Genomic DNA, 5684 nt, shown 5'->3' on the forward strand with positions numbered 1-5684 from the left:
AAAATGTGTTCTGTCTGATCGGGGCAAGAATAAACTAACGGCCAACAAACAATGGAGAGTCAGAAATTTGGCTGCATCAATACACACCCACAGATCCAAAATAAATGCTGCATGAAATTTAAGAGAAAAAAAATGATATGGCTGTCAAAATAAAAAACGTTTTTAGTAAGTCTTGTGCCTGTGTGTCATCTGTCTTCTGCTAACTCACAACTAGCTGGAATTAAATGAGTCAAACTGACTGAAAATTAACCTGTAACTATTCCAATGCTGCTTCTAACTGGCCCCAAAATAAATATGCCTGTTACTGAAGATGTTTTATTTACTGGCATATACTGTGTTAGTGAAAATGTCCAACTCACAAGGATGACACTGACAACAACAACAACAACAACAGCAGCAGCCAGTCAGCAGTATTTTATGCTCCTATTGCATCACTGGAGTGGGAGAAATACCCACCACTAGTGTTTGCTCATGTCATGTTCATCATAAACCTGCTATTATTTACTCTGTCATCGACTAACAACACATTAATTATGCAAAGGTCAAACACTACAACTTGCAATATAAACTTGGATGGGTGACAAAACAGTCAGTCCAGATGGCCTATAACCTGGGTTGGAGAACCATCACAGGCATCAGTCACAGCATGCATACATATATGCATGTGATCAGGATTATCTGCAAATGATGCAACCCACACCTTTAAATGATCTAACCTGCATTCTTTTAACTTGGACATGCCTCTGTTAAAACACCCTCAAACAATCCAGTCAGCAAACTCATACAACTGTGAAATAGACAATATCACATATCACAGCAGCCATTTCCTTACACAATTCACTTTCTTTCTGCACCATTTACTCTCTCTTTCACATGCTCGAACACTAACACCGGTTGGATCTCTGAGGCAAATGGGTTGCATGTATCTCATGGCTCTACAACACCTCCTGTTGCTATAAATATCTTGTTATGAAAGGCAGGTAATGAAAAGCGCTGCCTTGGTAATCCGTGACGGAAGACAGTTTCATGCTAGTTTAGCTTCCATCACCTGCCCTGCTCTCTCCACCACTGCAATAACACAGTTCTTTGTCTATGGTGCAGTTGTCAGCTCTCATCTCCTCCTCTTTGTGCATTTTGTGGAGAAACTGCATGGGTCATCTGTCTGCAGGACCATTTATGCAAATTGTTTGCTTTCATTTTATTTCTTGTTGCTGATGGCGAAGGCTACGTATTCCAAAATGTGTTGTTCTTTTCAACACTTTGGTCCATTGCAATAAAATTTTGACAATATTTTTGGTCCCATAAGGACATTCCTAATGATTCTGGTGATCATTCAGAAACTGTCCTATAAAACATGGCTTGTAAAGCTAAACTGAGCAAGAATTTATACTTCCGTTGTTCCTGCACACCATTAATAAAAGTCTGATGCTGACTGCATCGGCATAGGCCTACACTTGAAACGTACAAGGTCCTCACAAAGCTGACAAAGGAGAAACTGAGATGTAAACCAGTTCCTTTGATCCCATATTAATGTTGCTGAGGAAAAAAAATGCTCCTCTTTTCATCTCGTTTCCTTTGCCCCTCAGTCAGACTTGGACATCATAGAGCGTGCCATTGATCAGGATGGATTGCAGGAGACAGCAGCTCAGAGCTGTGGCCCCCTCAAATTCTGGCAGCCCTTCCAACAGAATAGATAATTCTGGAGCAGCAGCTCCCGCTTCACTTCATGCCAACAAATTTACAATTCAAACATGGACCAAGGTGATGTGGGGAAATGTTAGAAATGCTTTGAATTGTTTTTATAAGAAATTTGGACAGAGGTCGGACACAAGCATCCACTATAGTGTCACTCTTGAAAGGAATTTAAATGGCTTCTTCTGATTGTTGTTTTTGTCTATAATAATAATGAAGTGGTGATATAATGTATGTCAAATCCAAACGAGCGCAGCAAAGTGAAATGTGATTATTTATCAGATATTATTCAACAGTCAATATACTGTCATTTTTATTAACAGTTAACTAAACCAGATTGTTTTCTACAAAGCACTTTAATTGTGCATATAGATCTTACAGTGCAGCAAAACACTACCTCTTCCCAGCCTGGTAGCTATTGGAAAAGTTAAATAATACACTTTTGAGCTCAGCAGGCATAATTTTTAAACAAAAACATATGACTGAAAACCACTGGAATTAAAGGGATTCACAGTCAAATTAATAAATCACACATATAATTACCTACTCAAGGACAGAAACTTATATTACATGTTCTTAACAGACACACTCTGTCCATAGTGTCTTCACATATGATTATCATTGTTCCAGAGGCCAGGGAATGAGTTACGGCTGGGTCTTAAACCCTCTGTGTTTTATTATCGTCCCAGGGAGATTGACAGAAAAGAGAACGATAAAGTACAAAGGAACTATTGGATTGCCTTTTCTGCACAGCTACTGTGGGGGTGGGGGTGGGATGACATGCTTTTGAGCCATTCTGCTGGTTGTGTATGTGTACCAGGCTTTGTGTTTTCTCTATTTATGAAAACAGTTTGAGTCTTTATAATATTTATTTATAGTCAAAACTGGTCAGGAATAAAACCTGTCAAAGTCTGTTTAGACGTTGCTGTTCTCCACCCACATCATCCAGTACTGGTGTTTGCATGTACGTATATGTGTGTTACAGTGTGCCTCACAGCCTTCAGGCAGGAGAGCTCAGGTTCCACTGCCTTGCCCCCCCAAATTGAAAAGAAGCTGCCACGATGCCAGCTATGTGCGGCAGTCACCTTATCTTCTAGGCCTTTTGCACCCCGCTGCTCTCGTCTGTGCCCTGGGGAAGACAGCTTAGTACCCAGTCTGGCTACAGCGGCAGAAAAGAGAAGGGCAGCAGAGATCACTCATTTTAATAGGCCTGTCACATCTGTTTTTAGAACCTGTGGAGGTCTCCTGCTGCAGGCCCCTGAATGAAGTGACCCCAGAATGATGTGACAAGCTGTGATGAGCTTGGGGAGGGGAGCCTTAGGCCATGGGAGTAGAAGAAGGGATTAGATTTGGGCTGAAAAAGACAAGGGATTAGATCACAATCACAATATCAAGAGCAAAGTATTCCTTATTACGTTTTTTGAGAGCAATCATGATTTATTTTACTCTGTAAATTTAGTGAATATCATCCAGTGTATTTCAATAAACGTACTTGCTCTTTCTTAGCTAGATATTGAAGACTTTTCTTTAGTTATGTAACATCAGCTGACACAGAAACGGTCAGAGCTGTATGTTCATTCTATGTTGACTCCTATTCATCTCTGCAGTACGTGTCTTACAAGTTCACCTCCATTGGAATAACACAGTTCATGTACAGTATATATGCAGTTTAAACAGTCACAACTAAATTATGCATTTGGTCATGACTGGGTAGTATTAGAAAAACAATGTATAAGCCAAAATATGTATTACTGTGTTTTCTTTTACTTTGTCCTGAGGTTTTCTCTGTCTAATAAAGCCATTTAAAAAAATTTAAACTTTGGACTGTAGTGGTCATGATGCCGAGTATTTCCACTGGTCAGAGGTGAAATTTTAAACTAAGATGTAGTAGTGCAAATGTGGCAAAGTACAAATCAGCTCTTTGTAAAACAAAATTTTGGCTTCAAGTGGGATTATTAATGATTTCCATTTGCAAATACTATAGATCTTTTCAGAAGTTTAAAAGACAGAAGAGATGACATGCTGCTCCTCAGATGGACCGTACACATTTATTACCCTTTAAACATGTGACACTGCTGGGCAAGGAGCTGCCTGATACTGGCTTAAAATGGCATGTAAACATTAACAAATTCTTACATGTAGGAAGACTCCACTATAAACTTTATATTTCGAATAAGAACAGGCTACACATGTTCTCATTCGGCTCAATATTCAGGATGCTGCCCTGTAACACAGTATAAAACCAGTATTTTGTCCAATGTTACTGCATGGGTGCAGCACCTCTTTACTCCACCCTCCCACTTTCACTGTTCTGGTTACTGCATTTTTGGCAGTATATTCAGCTACGTTAACTGATGCCCTGGACTATCAGAGAAATTTGTAGCCGTCTCCTTTACAAGGGCTTCTCATTCCAATCACCAAGAGTCAGCTCAGTTTGCCTTGTAATTAATGACTAGTGACTGGCCACTAACGATCCAATAAGTCTGCCCTCGAAGTCTAGGCAGCTAAAGCCAGCAGAAAAAGGGGAGGCTTGAAATGTTGATAAGCCAAATGACTGCCAATAATATATACTGTATATGCATGCAAATATTTTTGCATGTATATGATGTAGTTATTTATTCACTTAGATCTTTAATGAAGCAAGCAATATAAAAAAAAAAAGAAAAAAAAAAGGGGTCCCTTGATACTGAATGATTGAGTCTTTTGCTCCTGCCCCTTCCCAACAGTGGATACTTAACTCTCTTGAATTCTCCATAGTGAAATGTTTAATTCCAAATAATAAAGAACACATAACATCCTTTAGTCCAGATTAGCCAGATTTAGTGGTAATAGCTTCTTTTTTGACTTCATAGTGCTGTTTTGCAGCATAAGACTTGCAGAATTAAAATGTTTTCATAGTATTGTGATGTAAATACATAGTCAGGTGATTTGACAGAAATAGTTGTATTGTGTGCTACCGGTGCAATATATAGTACTTTTACATTTTCAAGAGAACAACACTGCCCATTATTTTGCATTTTATACTAAACTAATGTTTTCCCACAGCATCTCATTTTAAAATTCCATCGTAGCTTCTTTCTTCATTGTCTAAAGATTTTCAGGCTGTTGCCTGATTGTGCCCACATTAGTCCTCAAACATCAATAAGGGTGCCTCTTATCTAAGGAGGGTTAGGAAGAGTTCAGCCAAACATGTCTGCACAGGTATCATGTTGTCAAGCATGCAAAGTAGTACAATGAGGGATGGAGTCCCATGCACAAATACAGTAAAGATACGATGAACAGAAAATATAAACAGCTCAAGGGATAAGCTATATAAATCAGACTTAAAGGGAAACTACACCCTCAAATTCTGCTTAAATCCTGCCTGCCAGAATAATTAAATAATGCAACAGAGGGTTGAAAGAGCAATGATTGTGGCTTGTCAGGGTACGGTTTGGGGGGGTGACTGACCAGTGCTCAGTGTCGTATGGACAGATTCAGAGCTAAGCAGTCAGAGCTAACCAGAAGCTGCTGCCTGACCTTCAGTTTCCTTGTTGGAGAGAGAGTCTAGTGGAGCTTTGACAGTCAACAGAAGCATGTTTAGGGCTCTTTGAGAGAGTCACTGTATGGGTACCACTACTGTAGCTGCTAGCAGCTCTACTACAAGAGGCTCTCCAGTGTGTGTGTCTGTGAAGGAGTGTCAGTGCATAGCTGTAGCGCCACCATTTATTACCGTTAACGTTACTGTTCTTTAGCCCCGAATATCTTGTTAAGCTCTGAAGACCATCCTGATGGTTACTGACGGCCATGTGTGCTGTGTTTAATGTCTCTGCTGATGTTCAAATACAACATTGTTTTTTTTTTTTTGACTTTTTATCAGACTTGCTAGTGCTAATGACAGTAAACCTTGGTGTTTTACTTATTAGATCATGATTAGAGAAGGGCCAGAAATCAAATTCAAGCAGACAGAAACTGGCTAACTTGGAGCAGAAAAAGCCAGTTTTAGAGGAGAG

The sequence above is a fragment of the Monopterus albus genome, unplaced genomic scaffold, assembly GCF_001952655.1.
Source record: "Monopterus albus unplaced genomic scaffold, M_albus_1.0 scaffold72.1, whole genome shotgun sequence".
In the NCBI taxonomy this organism is placed as follows: domain Eukaryota; kingdom Metazoa; phylum Chordata; class Actinopteri; order Synbranchiformes; family Synbranchidae; genus Monopterus; species Monopterus albus.